Source organism: Panthera leo, chromosome E3, assembly GCF_018350215.1.
Source record: "Panthera leo isolate Ple1 chromosome E3, P.leo_Ple1_pat1.1, whole genome shotgun sequence".
NCBI classification, from domain to species: Eukaryota; Metazoa; Chordata; class Mammalia; order Carnivora; family Felidae; genus Panthera; species Panthera leo.
The window spans coordinates 2219727-2236956 of NC_056694.1; positions in this window are offsets into that span (position 1 = coordinate 2219727).

Consider the following 17230-nt stretch of genomic DNA (forward strand, 5'->3'; position numbering starts at 1 on the left):
AGAGCAAAGAAACAGCAAACAACCGAATAAAAAATGCACAAAAGATTTGAATGGGCACTTTGCCAAAAATAGTATTTGGAGGGCAGACCAGCACATGAGAAGACACTCGGCTTAAGACCATGATGCAGGTCTGACGCCTGGAAAGGAGGAGGGAAAAGAAGGAGCGTGGGTAGAGAGAGCTCCGACTGCATGCAGGGCAGCTCCTGACAATCTCGGCCAGGCCAGTGGGGGATCTCAAAGAGTCCTGGGTAGGGCAGGAAAGGAGGCTTCTCTGGGCGTGACAGAGAGCAGAGATGTTAACCAGGGGAAAGGGGTGTCAGAGGGCAGGGGACCAGAACGTGTCCGAGGGACTGGGCCAAGGGCAACGTCATGGGAGCACATGGAGGGTGGGAACCGTATTTGAGGCAAAGCTGGGACTGTGGCAAGGGCCGGTGTTGCAGGGCCTGAGGGCCACATTTAGGATTTCGACCCTACCGATCCCCTTTGATTCCAGTGGTCAGTCCAGCTCAGACCAAACCTCCCCACTGGCCTGGCCCAGGCCCACCATCCGGTTTGGGAAGGCTGCTGAGCTCCCTCTGGCTTTCCGGCCACTCCTGCCTGATCTAGCCGGCCTGATGCCCCCAGGCGAGGTTTAGGAAGTCTCTCTTCGGCACAGAGTTGGGGATGGGCGGTGGGGCCGGAGTCCAGAACTGCTCTGAGCGGGACCCATGGGACCAGAAGTAGCAGCATCGGCTGAGAGCTCATGAAAATGCTGAATCCCAGGCCCTGCCCAGACCCACAGGACGGGACTCCTGGAGGTGGTGTCCAGGAGTCGGCCTTTTGCAAGCTCTGCAAAGCCACTGGTCTAGCGCCATCTGGTTTGGGAACGCCACTGGTCTAGGGCCATCACTGCATTTTACAGGTGTGTGGACTTGTGCCCAGAGGCTTGCTCTGGGTCCTGCACCGTGACCGTGGCTGGACGGGGCCAGAAAGCACGCCAGCCCTTTAGGCTGTGAAGACCTCAGTCAGCACCATCAGGAAAAACATGCATCGGGGACCCAAGAGATGATTTGTTAAAAAATGCCTGAGTGGTTGGCATAAAATAGAATTCATAGGCTCATTGTTCTGGAAAAGAAATCCATCTGTCCGTTTGCAGCAGAGGAGGGCGTTTGTACAACGACAGGTGCAGCCTGGGGGGCCGTCGTACGGCTCTGGTCCGGACGGTCCCGCCTGCATTCGGTTTCGGGAACAGCCAAACCAACAAGCCGCCGTGGAAGTTGCCCACGCTTCAGGCCGTGGTCCTCGCTCGGCCGACACGGTGCCTCTGTTCCCTCCTCTTCGGCCCGTCGGGCTCCCGCTCCCGCTTCGGCACCGAGCCCCGGCGTCCCCTCCCTCCTGCTTGCGCCGGTGTGGAGCGCGCCTTGGAACCGCCCCCCCTCCCCGAGGGTGAGGGGCTGGCGTGGGAATCCAGTGCCCCCCATCCAGGGTGTACGGGAGCCGGACGGGCCGGTGTGGAAGAACCCCGTGCGCGCGCCTTTCCCTAAGTCTGCATTCGGCAGCCGCACGTTGCCAGCTTGACGTCGGCCACGGAGGAGTATGTACACCCCAGAGCCGGGGAACGTTGCTCGTCAGGGCTTTCTTGCCCTTCTGTTGACCGGTGCCCCACACCGCCCTGCCCCTCCCTGGTTGGGCCTGCTGACTCCCGGCACCTCGGTCTGCCCTGCAGGTGGCCCGAGCATGCTACCTGGTCGAGGAGGCCCAGGGAGGCATGCATGGGGACTGCCCAAAGGTGGCCTCTGGGCTCGGGGGAGCACGGAGAGCACCGCCACGGGGGGCCGGGCCGGGGAACGCCTCGGTCCAAGTACTGGCTCGCCGGGTTTGCCAACGGGAGCGAGCAGCTGACTGCCGCTCGGCAGAGTCCAAGCCACGCTGACGGGTGGGGTCAAAGGGCGGAGGCGCTATTAGAGAAGAGGGACTGTGACTTATAGCTGCAGCGGCCCCGGGACGGCCAGGCTCGCGGACAGCGGGGAGACGGAAGAGAGCTGGCAGGATGCTAACAGGACGAGGGATGTGCATGTCATTGAGACGGTGTGCCGGAGCCCGGGCAGCAGAGATTAACTAGCCCGTCCCCCGCATGCAGAAAGGCGGAAATAAATCAGGCTTTACTGCAAGCAGGGTGGCAGGGAGTTAATTAGGAACAGGAAAAAAATACATTTCGACTCACAGAGAAGCCGAGTGAGCGGCAGAGAACAGCGGGGCCCCACCAGGAGTCGCTGCTCTCGGAGAGAGGCTCCGGTCCACCCGTCCCACAGAAGGACGCGCCGGGCCCTGGGAGTGTCACCTGGGGAGTGGCCAGGGGGGAGAGGGCGGGGCTGCTGGCCGCCCCAGGGGCCGAGCCCGGCCTGCACCTGCTGGCCCTGCCCGTGTGATTCGTGGGGTCTTGAACTCGCAGGCTGAGGACCAGGTCCCGCATTCCTCTGGTGGAGGGGCAGGTGCTGGGGGTCACGCTCCGTGAGAGCTCGGTGATGCTCATGGAGGGCGTTTGCTCTGAACCCCCCATGCTACCCTGTCGCTGCCCCGCCAGCCCGCCCTCTCCACTGTCTTCCAGCACCCCCTCCTTTGGGCTGTTTCTGCTTCTGGGCCACGGTCTGTGCAGCGGCCCCCACCTGAATGTGTGCCGGTTAAAGCCCAGCTCATTTCCCATCAGTCGTTAGCTCCTCGGTCTTGTCCTGAACCCCTGCTCTGTGCTGGGCCCCCTCCAGGAGGATCTAGAATCCGTAGAGCCGTGCAGCTGTGGGGTGCAGACCAGTGCCCCGGCGGTGCGGGCGCGGTGTGCGGAGGGTGTCCTGGGGAGAGCTCGTCCCTCGGTGGTGGGAGGGGACGGATGGGTGATCGGGGAATTCCAGAGGGGAGCCTGGCTTGACGTATGTGATAGTGTGAGCTACAGTAATACTGCAGTAACAAATACCCCCAAGCCTTGGGCGAACAGGCAGAGGGAGGCTGAGCGGATGCGGCGAGACCCTTGCTGTGTCCAGTGGGAGGCGGGGGGTGGCCCGCGCTCGGGGTGGGGGTGACGGTGGAGAGAGGGGCTGGGCATCGCACCGGCCCCACCTCCGCGGACGCCTGGCCTGCAGGCTCTTGGACTGGACCGCTTCCCCTGGCGGACTCTTCGCGCACGACGGTTCTGCTTGTTTTCTGAGCCCGTGAGTCCACGGAGGGCAGGGAGTGTGTCCGGAAACTGTAGCCCCTGGGGATGTAAGAGAAGCTTTAATAAATACCGGTTCTCTAAAGAGAAAAATGTGAAATGGGGACAGGGCCACTCTTCACGGCCCCCACGGTGGGGCAAACGTTGCCCCGTGATCCGGGGAGCTTCCTGACACGGTAGGCGTTACCAGGGCAGAAAGGCCGACTCAGACCCCAGCATCTTTGAAAGAGGTCAGGGGACACCGCCTCAGGGCTGCACTGGGGTAAGTCCCCTGCTTTTCTGGGCCTCACCCTCTCTCCTCCCTGCCTTCCGCGTCCAGCTCTGGGCACTCCTCACGTCCTGTGGGGGTGCCCAGCGTCCCAGCAAGGTGGGCGTGGGGCGCACGACGGCTGAACCCTCCTCCCACGCACTGGTGCGAACATCTGATGTCCAGATGGGGGTGCGTGGAAACTTCTAGGTGCGGCCAGATGCTCTGCGGGGGAGCATACGGGTCTTGGAAAAATCTTTGTGGTTTTTATCATCACAGAAGTAAAACGTGCTCACTGCGACGTTCAGATGTACACGAGGCGGGAAGCGGCCACTCCCCTCCTCCCTCCGGTTGTGCGGCCCAGAGGCGAGCCCTGCTGACTCGTGGGGTCTCTGTCTCCGTTTTCCGTGTGCGCGCGTATACACAGGTACGTGCACGTGGGCTTTATGCACGTCCCACGCGTGTACGTTTTACCCTTCTCGCACGGGCCAGAACCCCTTGGACACCTTTGATGTCGGGACACGCCGAGCGGCCTCGCTCCTTTTCACGAGCCCAGAATTCCACGGGCCCATGATTTGTTTGCTCTGTGGACTACGGAATTTGTTTTTCTCGCGGACTTCGGGCGGTTCCACGCGATGCTGCGGTGGGCGCCCGCGGACTCAACCGGTGTGCGCTTGGGGCAGGATTCCAATGGTGCAGAGGTGAAGCGGAGAGCTCTGCCGTCGGCCGGCCTGGGGCTGAGGCCTGGACCTCCCAAGCGGGGCACTTAACTCTGTGCCTCAGTTTGCTGATCTGTGGAATGGGATTCCAGCCCTCCCGCCTTTACAGGATTAAACGCGTGAGTGTTCCGCCGGGCACTGGCGCCACCCTGGGCCGGGCTCTCTGACCGCGGGTCCCTCTGCCTGGGGCCGGGGCCGGGGCCTGGGATCCCGGGCTCCGGTGGGGCCCGGCTGACGGGAGAACAATGCTCGCTCCGGGAGAGCAGACCCTTCCCTGCCTGTCAGGGCGTGAGGATTAGATGCAGAATGATGCAGTCCCCGATCAAACCCGCAGCTGTAACTCAGGCCCCAGACGCTGCCAGCACCATAAATTCGGGCGGGAAGTGCTGCTCCAGCAGCTGGCGAACAAAAGCGGGGGAGGCCGAGTGAATTACAGCCGCGGAGGAAGCGGAGGCCCCCTGCCCGGCATTGTTAGCCCGAGCCAGGGATTGATTGCTGGCCGGCTTAATGAAATTGAATTTTAATTTATATCCCAGCCCACGATGGGGCACGGGGGGGGGGGGCGGGGGGGCCCGGGCAGAGGTGGGCCCGGCCCCGGGGCGGGGGCTGGCCGCGCCGCGGCCCAATCCCACAGGCACCCCTGTGCGCCCCAAAGTTTCAAGGTTCCGCCGGTCAGGGGGGCTTCGAGGACGTCGCGTCACCTGCGGGAGCCTCATCCCCCATCCGGGCGTACCTGCCTGGCTCAGGTGTAAACCTCGGACAGGCTAAGGGGAGGGAGGGTCCCCATCCCGTCCCTGCGTGGGGGCTGGGGCCCCGGCCAGGTGAGCAGGAGACGTCGGGAGGGAGGTTGGTGATATAGGGGGGCTCTTGGGGAGTCCCCCGCTCGCCCCTCCCCGCTGCCGCTTGGCGCCAACTTAAGGGCGATTCTGCAGGCCTGCCACACCCGGGCTCTCTGCGTGGACCTCTGTCTGGTCCTCACCTCCCGCCAGCGCGCCCGCGTCTCCACGTGCGCTAGAGGGGGGCCGCATCACGGAGGCAACGTTTCGGGGGGACACCGGCCTGGCGCTGAAGCGCAGCCCACGGTTCCTGGCCTCGGAAAGCCGCGGCCCCTCTCTGCGCCGGTCTGCTCCTCCCGAGCGGGGGGCGGAGGGGGCCCCGACCTCCCGGCTGTCGTGGGGCTTGGAGAGGTGGTGTTTCTGTGTCTGGTTCCCCCCCCCCCCCCCCAGGGGTGAGGTGTATGCGGGAGCAGCTGATCCCCCGTGGGTTTCCGCAGACGTGGCTCAGATCTCACGGGTGGCGCGACCCACCCCTACGGCCAGGGGAGAAGGAGGGTCTCCTCTGGGCCCAGGGAGGAGGGGGTTTCACGGAGCGCCTGGGACGTGCAGGTGTCCCAGGAGCAGGGGCTGTACCTGCCCGGGGTTGGGGTGGGGGCCCGAAGGACTGGGTGCAGGGCCAAGCTGAGGGGCCGGAGGGGTGAGCCTGACCTGGGCTGCCTGGGGGGCCGGGAACAACAGCAGATGTTTTCTCTGCCTCTCCCGCTCGGGGGTCCCGTCAGGGCACCTGGATGTTCACGCGGGCGCTGCTAGGGGCTTCCGGTTGGGCTGGACAGGCCTCCTCAGATGCAATCCTGCCGTTAGTAAGGCGGGGGTGTGGCCTGGCTCCTGGGGGTCTGGCCCCTGCCCCTCATGGCCTGCCCGCCACCCACCAGGGCACCTGGAGGACCTCCGGGCCAGTCCTGTGTCCAGCCCGCACACACCAGGGAGCTGGCGAGGGGCCTGGAAGGCCGTGCTGCCTGGGTCTGTAAGCTGGGACCTGCCGATCAGGTGGCGGCCGGTGAGCGAAGTAAACACCCAACAGCTGTGGGTGGAATGTTCCCCCGCTGGCTGAATCTGGCAAGAAAAGCCAGTGGTTTAGGTGCAGGGTGTGTGCATGGCAGACGAGTCAGGGGGAGAGGGGACCCTGGACTGACTGTGCTGGGATCATTAGGAGTCAGCTCCCAGCTTTGATTCTACAAAGGGAGAATCAGGCCCAGAGAGGGACAGGCACATGCCTGAGGTCACACAGCAAGTGAGCAGGAGACTTGGGGCCACAGTGGGTCACCCTGGCAGGGGCCTAGGCGAGGTGGCACGAGGGGATTGAGACATGTGGCTTGTTCCTGTGTGCTCAGACAGAAAGGAGGCCAAGGGTGGTACCGCCCCTTTTTGAGACCACAGCATTCCTCCCTTCAGGGGCGCTTGGGCGCCTCAGTTGGTTAAGCCCTAGTTTTTGGCTCAGGTCACGACCTCACAGTTTGTGAGTTCCAGCCCTGCGTCGGGCTCTGGGCTGACAGCACAGAGCCTGCTGGGGATTGTCTCTTCCTCTTCCTCTGCCCCTCCCCTGATCACATGCGCGCGCTCTCTCTCTCTCTCTCTCTCTCTCTCTCTCGTGTGGGACCTCAGCCCCACTTAGGCCCCCTGCCTGGCACAAAGGGCCTTGATTGGCACGGACGTACCCCCTGACCCCGGCTTCATCTTTCTGTAAGTGAAGTCACTTTTCTTAACATAAACAAACGGATTATAGAAGAAAAGTTTATGGGAAGCCAGCATTGCTCACCCAAACCAGACAACACAAAAGCAAATGTCTCCAACGTACTTTATATCCTCATGTTACAATGTATATTATGTGTGCCTACATGTATTATTTGATATGCTATACATACGTTACTTACGCATATCACATACCTCTTATTATGTATTACAGGGTGTTTTAAAAGTCTGTGTGGTTCTGAATGTCACTCGCGTATTGCATGCTGGGAAAAGCTCCCAGGGCGTGAGCCCGTGACGCTGCTCTTTTGGGTGAAGGTCTGTTGCCAAATCACGCACACGGCAAGCGAAAGCAAACCCACCCCCAAGGATGAGCTGGGAGGGACTCCCAGGGTCAGGGAGGGACAGAGGACAGCTGAGGGGGACAGTGTGGCCCCGGGTCGGGCCTGGTGGCTGCCAGGCCGCGGGTGGGGCGGACGGGGCGGGAGCACCAACTCTGGGCCCGGCGCTTTGCACCCACTCTCCTGCAGTCCTCTTCAGCTTCTCATGAAACAGTTCAAACAGAGCAGACTGGAGAATAGCAGAGTAGAACCGCCCTGTCCCTGTCCTCCGGCTGCCCTGAATTCTATTGCTTCCCATGCGGGTGCTCTTTTGGATTTTATGCAAGAAAGAGACCACGACAGGTGTCGCCGAGGCCCCTCTCTCTCCCCCCGTAGCTGCCCCAATCCTTTTCCTTGTCTCCCACCTGGGAAGGGGCCACACGGGCCACCGACTCTCCCTCTTCCCATGACACGAACTTACGACGTGACTGGGCGCGTGGGTCACCGCCAGCCGTAGCGTGGCCCTGTCTCCCAACGCCACACGGACCCACGCCTGGTCTGCAGCTGGAAACCCTGGGGCGAGTTCATGCGGTCGTGAGCGGCACAGGCAGGGTCACACCCTGTTGCCGGGGCTCCAGTAACCACGGAGGGAAGTTTCTCTGCCCGGGCCGCCCAGGGCCAGCGTGAGGGTGCTGGGTTTATTGATGTGACTCTGGGGGGCCTGGGGGGGCTTCCGGGCAGCGCCAGGCCTCGGGCGGCCCGGGCTCCGTGGGAGAAGGCAGAGGGCAAAAAGAGCCTGCCCTTTCGGCCCCATGTTTTCTACAGAAATCGATAGCTCCTCGCGGGCGGGCCGCTGCAGGCAGAGTCTGCGGCCCTGGAGGTGACGGGGGAGGCCGCGTCTCCACAGAACCCGGGCAGACTCGATCCCGGGAGATTTATGTCACCAACGCTTGCGGAACTCTGGGTCGGGGGTGGGGGACGGGTCTCAGTCACACACCCCCGTCTCTCTGGCTGAGACGTGGGTCAGAGGGCCCGAGGGTGGCGATGTACGGGGAGGGGAGAGGGGGGGTGGGCTGGGTTGGCCGAGCCGGCGGCAGCCTATCCGGGAGACTATGAGGAGGGAGGGTGCCCCGGAGGGCGGAGGGCAGCCGCAGCCTGGAGGGGACAAGGCCACCAACGGGGCTGGCGGTGATGGAGAAAGTCTGCGGGACCTCCACGCATGTGCGTGGGCCCGAGGGCCCCACCACGGACCTGACCGTCCACGCTCCAGTGTGAGTAGACACGTGTGTGCACACTCATCCCCAAGCACACACGCACCCTCCCAAATACACACGCACTCCCCACACACGCACACGGCCTAGCGGGGCTTCTCCCGCCCCTGGAGTGCATGCACACACGCACACACTAAAACATATGTGCCCGCACCTCCCCAAGCACAGACTCAAACACACGCACACACACACATGCTGTGTGTCGAAAAGAAAAAGAAAGGAGGAGAGAAAGAGCGAAGAAAATCCCTTGAAAAAACAGCAGTGATGGTAATTCGAGTGGACGATGGCCGTAAATCTTGGGGGCTGCTAACAATAATGAAGCATGAAGGCAGTGCAGCCAGATTAACAGCGATGTTTAATGCTTTCCCTCCCAGATCAATAGGCTGTGCTGAGATTTTCCCGACACGCACGCCCTGCCCAGCTGGCCAGGTTTTGGGCAGCGGGGACCCCTCCGTCCCTGCAACCCCGTCTCCCTCCTCTCTGCACCGCTAAGAGCTGAATGGGGGCGTGGGGGCGAGAAATCCCATTTCCCACGGCCACATCCCCGAGCCTTGGCTGGCCAGCCGTGACCCGGAACGCAGCAGGAACTTGCTCTTGCCGATGTCGCCGAGTGGCCGGCCACCCCCCCCGCCTGCCGGGCCTGGGGCCCTGTTGGATTTGCAGCTCTTTGCCACGGGCCTGGGGTTCCTATCCAGCCCTGGGAGGGGCCGAGCGGCCCGGGGCCCCTGGCCTTGGGGCGCGGAGAACCAGGCCTTGCCCGAGCTGCCCCCCCTTGCTGCAACGTGACTTTCCTCCCTCTCCCCTGGTGCAGAGGGTGGCTGCGAGTGGCTGGGTAGGTGTTTATTTTAAGGCGTCAGGGCCTCCCGGGTGAGTTCTGGGCCAGGCCTCCCGGGTGGAAGCTCCGGTTGAAGGTCTGCATTCCTGACTGCGTAGGGGTCACTGACAGCAGGCCCCCAGCCACGCTCAAGGTCAGATGCACCCTCAGGGCTACTTGTAAGGAGGCTCTGGGTTGGTGACTTGGGAGCCTCAGCCCTCACCAGCACCCGCCCCCCAAGCCCAGAGCAAGCACTCGGCAGACCCTGGTTCTGTGCTCAGTACTCCCAGCACCAGACCTCCTTGTCTGTCCTTCCTGTACCGCAGGGGCGGGGCCCGGCTCCCTGGCCACCCCCACCCCCGCCACCACCACAGGTGACACTTCGGGCATGCTCCAGGCTGTGCTAGGTTTGGGAACAGAAGGCTGAACAACACGCAGTTTGTGTTCCAGACAGATCCCTGCCTGCCCTGGGCTTCTTGGCTTGGGGCTGCGAACAGAATCAGGGGCGTCTGTGAGTGTTGACGGCCAAAAGCGACAGCCTCATTTTCTCAAACTCCTCATCGGGGTTAGGGTTCCTGCCCATTACCAAGGGGGGCTGTGAGCCCGGGGGTGCGGACTTGTTCACCAACGGGAACACGGCGCTGGGCGTCTCACCGCGGCTGCCGCAGGTGACTGGAGAGACCATTCGGGCTCTTCAGACGACGGCAGTAACGTCCCCAGCTCTAGACCTTGCTGTTGAGTCTTACGTCACCGCATTCATGAAGAAGCACATCAGCGACCAGGTTACGAGTTCGCTCTTACATATTTTGATAACTGGGGGCGCCCGGGGGGCTCAGTCGTCCAGCACCCGTTAAGCATCCGACTCCGGCTCAGGTCATGATCTCACTGCTGGTGGGTTCGAGCCCCAAGTCGGGCTCTGTGCTGACAGCTCGGAGCCTGGAGCCTGCTTCGCGTTCTGTGTCTCGCTGTCTCTCTGTCTGCCCCTCTCCCACTCGCTCTGTCTCTCTCTCAAAAATAAATAAAAACGTTAAAAAGACATTTTGATAACTGTATTTCAACAAAGAAATACAATCCCAGGGGTTTTGTTGTATGTGTTACAAAATGCTCCTTTGAGACGACGGCGTCTCTGGGCTCTCGGATGCTTGAGGCGTTCATGGTGCACAAACCGGTGAAAACGCCTGCTGGCCAGTTGGAGCCGGTGGGATGGGGGCCGGACGACCAGTTGGGGGGTGGTCCGGCCAGTGGGTTCCCCGGGCGGGGGGGGGAGGATTTGAGGGGCACAGCGGGTTAGTGCAGGAACGGAGGCCGTGTTAGGCTTCTATCGTGATGACCGATGGGGGTGCACAGATGGAGGGAGATGAGGAATCCATCTGCGGGGGAAACGGCACCCCTGTTTGGTTTTGAACCTGAGAAGCCAAGGGCCCCTGGCCTCACGAGACCGGCCAATTCGGGGGGTCCCTTTCCCTGGCACAAGCTCGCTCGTCCTCACGGCCACCCCACGCGGCACATGGCTTGGGGTATGTGGCCTCGCTTCACAGAGGATGAGCTTCGGGGAGTTGCGGAAAGTTGCCTTAGAACTCAGATGTCCCCATCCGTCCCTGGGATCCTGCGCCTCCCGGCCCACGGGCGCCCAAGGACCCTTCGCTGTGCGGGGACGCTATCACCAAGCCGCCCGGGTTCCGCCCCGTGCTGGGCCTCGGGCCAGGGACCCGGAGGTCAGGACCAGTCTGTTCTGGAGGAACTAACGGTCTTCCGGCCTCGTGTGTGTCTGTTTCTCCCTGACACGCACGCACAGCCCACGGCCTCATACCCACATTCGAGCCCAGTCAGACCAGCGGGAGGGGGCGGGACTCACGGTATCGGTCAAAACAAGGTCAGAGCCTGACACGACATGTGATGGGAAAAAAGGAAATTCCTGTAGCAGACGTTCGTTTGCAGTCAGCCCAACCGGCTCGGAAACTTTCGATACAATTTTTAGACGAGCACCTGGGGTTTCGAAGCAGCCAGTGCTGAGAGCGTGAGCCGGTGGCCCCGACACTCACGAGCGGCTAATTTTAGCATCCAAACAAACCGGCAAGCCGAACGCTTCTCCTCTGGTCCACACCCCCTCCTCACCCACCCCCTTCCTGCCGCTCACTGGCTGGCGGGAGGGCGGGACTGGGGACCCAGGGACCCAAGGACCCGGGCGGGCGCTCCCGCGGGCAGTGCAGGCAGGGAGGGGTGGAGGGGACAGGGAGAGGCGAGGCCCCCGTGGCCTCTCCCACGGGCCGCCTCTGCAGGCGCTGGGGGGGGGGATCCCTCTTCCTCTGCAGACCCAGGGGCTCCAGGCTGAGCTGGACCCCGGGGACGCCCCAGGGAGCTGTGGGGAGCGCTCCGAGGTCCCCGCTTCAAATCCCAGCTCTGTCCCTTCCCCGCAACTGAACCTCAGTCTCCCCATCTGTTAAGTGGGGGTGGCGTTCGCCCCCGGGACAGATCGGGGGGGGTGGCCAGGCTGGACACGACGGGCCGACCGCCCCGCACACGGCAGCGGCACTCCTCAGCCGGGGTGAGGGTCTCCTCTGGGTCACGGGAGCCTCCGGTCCACGTGAGCACGGGCCGCCCCCCGCCCCACGGGGCCCGGCTGCGCTAGAGGTTCGTGGCCGCGGATATTTTCAGCTCCCCTGGCGATGTGACCCGAGGGCAGCCTCTCAAAAGTGGCCGAGGCCAAGAAACACGGTCCAGCCACCAAAAAAGGGATCCCGAGGCTCGAGTTCCTTAAATGTTCTGAAGCCAACACGTTGTTCGTGCTAACCCCGTAGGACCTGTTCTCTCTTCTCCCGTCGACTTCCCGCGCTGCGGCGGCCTGCTCCCCCCGTGGAGTTTCCCCCGAGCCCCTACCCTAGTTCTTGCCCAGGTGCCTCTCTTGTCCTCCTGCTGACGCCAAAGCTCCAACTGGGAGTGACAGAGCTGTCCTCAGGGGGAGAGGGAGGGAAGGAAGCTGAGTAGGCAGTCAGGACTTCAGCGGCGGAGGGGACAGGGTATCCGGCCACACGACAGCCCCTCCTTCCTTTGCAGTAGAGTTAGCTGGGACAGGCTTCTGTGTCTGCCCCAGGACCTTTGCACCCGCTGTGCTCACTGCTTGAATGCTCTTGCCCCATATTTTTTTCATGGCTTTTTGCCATTCCCTTCAGGCCCCTCCTCAAACGTCACCTTCTCAAAGAAGCCATGCCACCTAAACAAGCTCCCCTGTGACAAGTGCTGTTGTCCCTCTCACGAAGATCGGTCCTGTTTTCTGCGTTTGAGCAACAATGTATGTGGCCCCAGGGTGGGTAGAGGATATCCAGTACTAGGGCAAACGAGGCACCAGGGAATGATTACTGGGGGGTTCTGGGAGAGATGTCCCTCCACAATAAAGGAGAGCTGCTTCCTTCTTGTTCTGGGCACCAGATGTGAGGATGTGATGTCTGGACCTGTGGCAGCCATGTTGCAGTGATGAGGCGACCACCCCCCAGAGAGGAAAGCCAGCTGTTCCCTCGAACAGTGAGAAGGTCTGGTGATTTCTTCCTACAGGGCACTAAGCAGTTGGGGCTGAGTCCCAACCACCTCTTTGAGACGGGCCACATGCCTGCCAGCTCGCCAAGGTCCCTATTGTCCGCCTCACTCGTTTCCATCCTCGCTGGACCCTGGGCAACTCCAGGGGCAGTGTGGTGACTTGTGGTTTAAGTGTGTCCGTTCCAGCCACCGGTGCCCAGTTACTGGGGGGAGGGGTAAGTAAGACAGACGTGTTCTCTACCGTTGCAAATCTCACAGGCAGACGCCAGAGATAATGAAGGGAGTCACTCCAACATGGGCTGGCAAGGGCTGTGACAAAGGTGTGCACCTCAGCCCAGGTCAGGGGAGGCCATCCTCCCCTAGAGCTGGTAGTTCAGCTGCCGCCTGATGCACGAGGAGGACTTAAGCAGAGCGAGGGGAACAGCATATCACAGAAAAGGAACAGCCTGTGTGAAGCCCCAGAAGCCAGAGGAAAGGAAAGAGGGATTGACGTGGTCGGGAGTGATACGGGTGTGGGTGGGGGGAGTCCTGGCCATCGGCGAGAGGCAAGGCGCGGTGGACCGGTGTGGCGGCTGTGGGGTGGGTAGGGGTGAATGGATTCAATAGGGAGTCGAGAATTTAACCAACAGGATGAGTAAGTGGGGCAGCGTGCGTGCATGTGCGTGAGAGAGACAGAGACAGAGAGACGTAGAGATATACAGAGACACAGGTGAGAGGGTGCTGGTGCCGCCCAGCTTTCTGGCTGAGTGACTGAGTCAGGGGTGGGTGGGGAGGGACAGGTCTGGGGGGTGAGGGGGTGAGTTAGGCTTCAGGCCTGTGCGAACTGGTATCCCCTCGAGGTCGGGAGGAGGTGGAGAGGGCCCCCCCCCAACACCTCCCACCTTGTGGCTAGAGCAGCTCTGGGCGTGGGGTCTCAGGACTTCAAGCTGAACCGAGGCCAGAGTGGACAGCCACACGCCAACAGGCCTGTCTGACCCAGACAGGGCCCTGGGAAGGGCCCTGGGTCAGACAGGCCCCCGGGAAGAGTCCCGGCCCAGAGGGCCAGGCCTGCTCGGGTCACCAGCCACGAAAGGCCCGGCCGCGAACGGGTGCCACCCGGGAGGGCCTCTGGGCCGTGCAATGGAGCCGGGCGGGCCCCCGTTAAGGGGAGGGCGTCCTGCAGAGAGGCCGGGTAAATGACGAGGGACCACGGCCTAGATGCTTGTGGAGGACACGATGGGGTGGCCAGACGGGAACGCGGGACAGCTGGGAGAAGCGACAGAGAGAGAGGCCCGGCCATAAAGTGCAGGTGAGGGGGACGGGGATGGGGACAGGGCACAGGTGAGGATTTGCACGGACAGCCTTCTATGACGCACTTCCGAAGGCTGTGAACGTTTCACCTCTCGGACGTGGGTGCAGGATTCCAGATTAAAAACCAAGGAGGACCGTCACATCTCACCGCGGAGCCCGGGTCCTTACAGCCGGCCTCCAGGTGGCGGTGGGGCGGGGCCGGGCGGGTGATTTACACCTGCAGCTTCTTTCAACCGAGTGACGCCCACAAGGTCTCAATTGTTCTTGGGGTCTCTTTTCCCCACGTTCCCAGAGCCCCGCAGCCTGGGGACGGCAGAAGGAACATGTGGCCCGAGGGCAGCAAGCTGGCCTGGGTGGGTGGGGGGTGGGCGCCAGGACAGCAAGCGGGGGTGGGGGGTGTGTGTGTGACACTCCCTGTTGCTTGAGTTTGGTTTCCTGGGGCTTGGAAGCAAAACAGAAAACCAAGGTTCAGCCTCATTTGGAACCCCCCACCCCCAGGCCCCCTGCACCTGCCCCTGGAGACTTCTCTGGCCTCGGTCCTCAGAGACTTTCCGGAGGTTGTTGCAAGCCCTGCAGAGCACTCTGGGTCATACAGGGGCTGGAGCAGGTGCTCGGAGCCACGTTTCCCAACCAAGCAGCCTCAACATCCCGGTTGAGCTTGGCAGGACTGAGCATCCCGCGACCCGGCCCCACAGCAGCCGCTGCCCCCAGTGTCTGGCACGCTGCCAGCCACCAGGGCCCCACCTCCGAATTGGGAGGTCCAGCGGACAGCCCGCAGTTGGCAGATCAGCCGGGCCTGGGTTGGCTTCCAGCGTACCCGCTGTGTGACCCTGGTGAAGCTACTTGGCCTCTCTGAGCCCATTTTCTCCCGTATGAAATGGAGAAAAGTTTTGGGATCGCTAAGTAAGAGAACATTTAGAAAGCGCTTGGACAGAGGGGGAGGAGCTCAGAAAATGGTTGTTAAGAGTTGCCTAACCTGAAAGCATCGGCCGTTCATCTTTTGGGGAATCCGTAGGGTCCCTCGGGAGCCTGAGAAAGCCTGGACTTTCTCCCCAGAAAACCACAGATCTGCACATACGGCACGATTTCCAGGGCTCCAAGCTGTGGGACTGGTGTCCTTGGAGGGATACCAAGCATCCATCACCGGTGTTATCAGCCTGGCACAGGCTCCCTTCTGGAGCCTGGGGCCCCGGGCTCGACAGGCACGCGGCAAAGCCCCGCTGTGCACCTCGGGGGCCTCCCTGAACCCGGGCTGGCTCCAAAGGAAAAACACAGCCTGCGGACCCTGGAGTGATAACTCGGGCTGCAGCCGGGCTTTGCAGACAGCTCTGGCAGTGTCCCCACCTGCCGGCCCCACGCGGGCCCCACTCTCCTTCCCAGGCAGCCTCCGGGCTGCAGATGCGGCGCTGTGGGCAGCTGAAAAATCGGGGCCCGGAGCCAGAGCAGATGATGTCAGGGGTCTCCTTTGACATCCTCGCGTGGAGTGATTCCGCGGGGTGCCAAACCCCAGCCTCCTGCTGACCTCACGGTTTCACGCAGGGACTGACCCAGAACGCACAAACTCATTCCTGACCTTCTCTCCTGTGGCCCCATCTTATTAACACGCACACGGCCCCACAGCCCTGCCTTCTGGAGCCTCCCGAAAACTCCTCGGGGGGCCAAAAGAACCCATCAGCATTTCTTTTTCCAGGTATCTCTCCCCACGTGTGGCCTCTCTTCACCCCTCCTTGTCTCCCCCCACCCCTCAAAATTACACACAAGCCACGGGATGGGTTCTTTCTTCACAAGCCTGAGAATCTGAGGTTAAGTAAATAAATATAAATAAATCAGCAGACCTTTTACTCCGGGTCCCCTTTCCAGTCACGTCTGTCCCCTCGGCTCTAAGTACTTTACGAGGAAGCGCGGTGTCGGGGTGGAAACACGATTGCCTCGGCTTGGGGAAAATTTACTGTTGAGTGTAAAACTCTAACAAGATGAAAGCAGACCTTCTGGCTCCTCGCGAGGCGGGCGGCTTCTCTGGCCCTAAACAACCACAGCCGGGTCTCCGGAAAGCAGGGTTTCTCCGGATCCAGCACATCCAGCTTGATTCTGGGGGCTGTTGCGGAAGGAGCAGCGTCAGTAACTGTTTTCAGAGGCGTCGCTCTGCCTGGCAACGTCCGGTCTCGGTGGCATAGGGCCAAATCATCATCACGGAGGGACGAGGAGACCAGGCTCCCCCCTCCCCCGGGAACCTCCCATCCCCGGGAGCACCTCCCCAGGCTTTGTGGTGCTCATTTGACTTCAAAGAGTCAAAATGCTAAAAACAAAACAAACGAACAAAAAAAACGCAGGACGTACAGCACTGTTTTCCAGGGTGAGGTATTTACCAGAAGCTCTTTTATTCATAATTTGTACCTTGAACATGTGGCAAAAACCTAGCGGATCAACTCACACCCATGGTATCTAAGAGCAAGGGTTGCTCCTGTATGTGTTAGGAATTGTTTCAGGCTGCAAGTAACCAAGGACGGAAATGACCGCCATGTAACATAAATTTATTTCTGTCCCATGTAAACAAAACCCAAGCAGTCGTCCCGGGCTCCAAAGTGCCATCAGCCATGCCGACTCCTTTTCTCTTTTTGTTCCACCATCCTCTGCGTAGGGTTTCCGTTCTCCAGGTCGCCTCAAGGTCCAAGGTGACTGCAGGAGCTCCAGCCATCACAGCTGTATTCCAGGCAGGAAACTAGGGGAAGGGGTGCCGGTCTGTTCTGTCCTTCCCCCAAACCTTGTTGCCTTACATTTTCTTGATTACCCTAGCTGCAAGGGAAGCTGGGGAATATGGTCTTTGAGCTGCACGTAGTTTCCCAGAATAAAAACACGATTCTGTTAGTAAGGGAGGGAATGCGGGTCCTGGTTTGCCAAGCGGCGGTTGCTCCCGGTTCCCACGAACACACAGAGCTGGGAGTGAACCCCAGCCTGCCACCTGCCGAATACTCAGCACGGAGCCGGGCCGGACGAGGCCTGGCTTGGCCGCACCCCGTCGGGTCCACCCTGGGGAAGTGTGCGTTCAGGGGGTCAGGGAGAAGAGTGGCTCTAGAACCCACAGGGCCTTTGCTCTCTGCCGCGGAGGGAGGCACGAGCTTCCGGCAGACGCGCACGCGCGCGCACACCCCAGCGCCTGGGCAGCGGAAACAAACCCAACAGGGAGACTTACTCCACGCGCCGAACCGCAGGGCGACGTGGGGCTGCGCGTATGGACGCCACGTGCAGAGGATCAGCGAGCCGAGCGAGGGGCCCTGGCCTCAGGGCTGGGGTCTGGGGGGGCAGGGTGACCTTCCTAGAGTGACTCTACAACT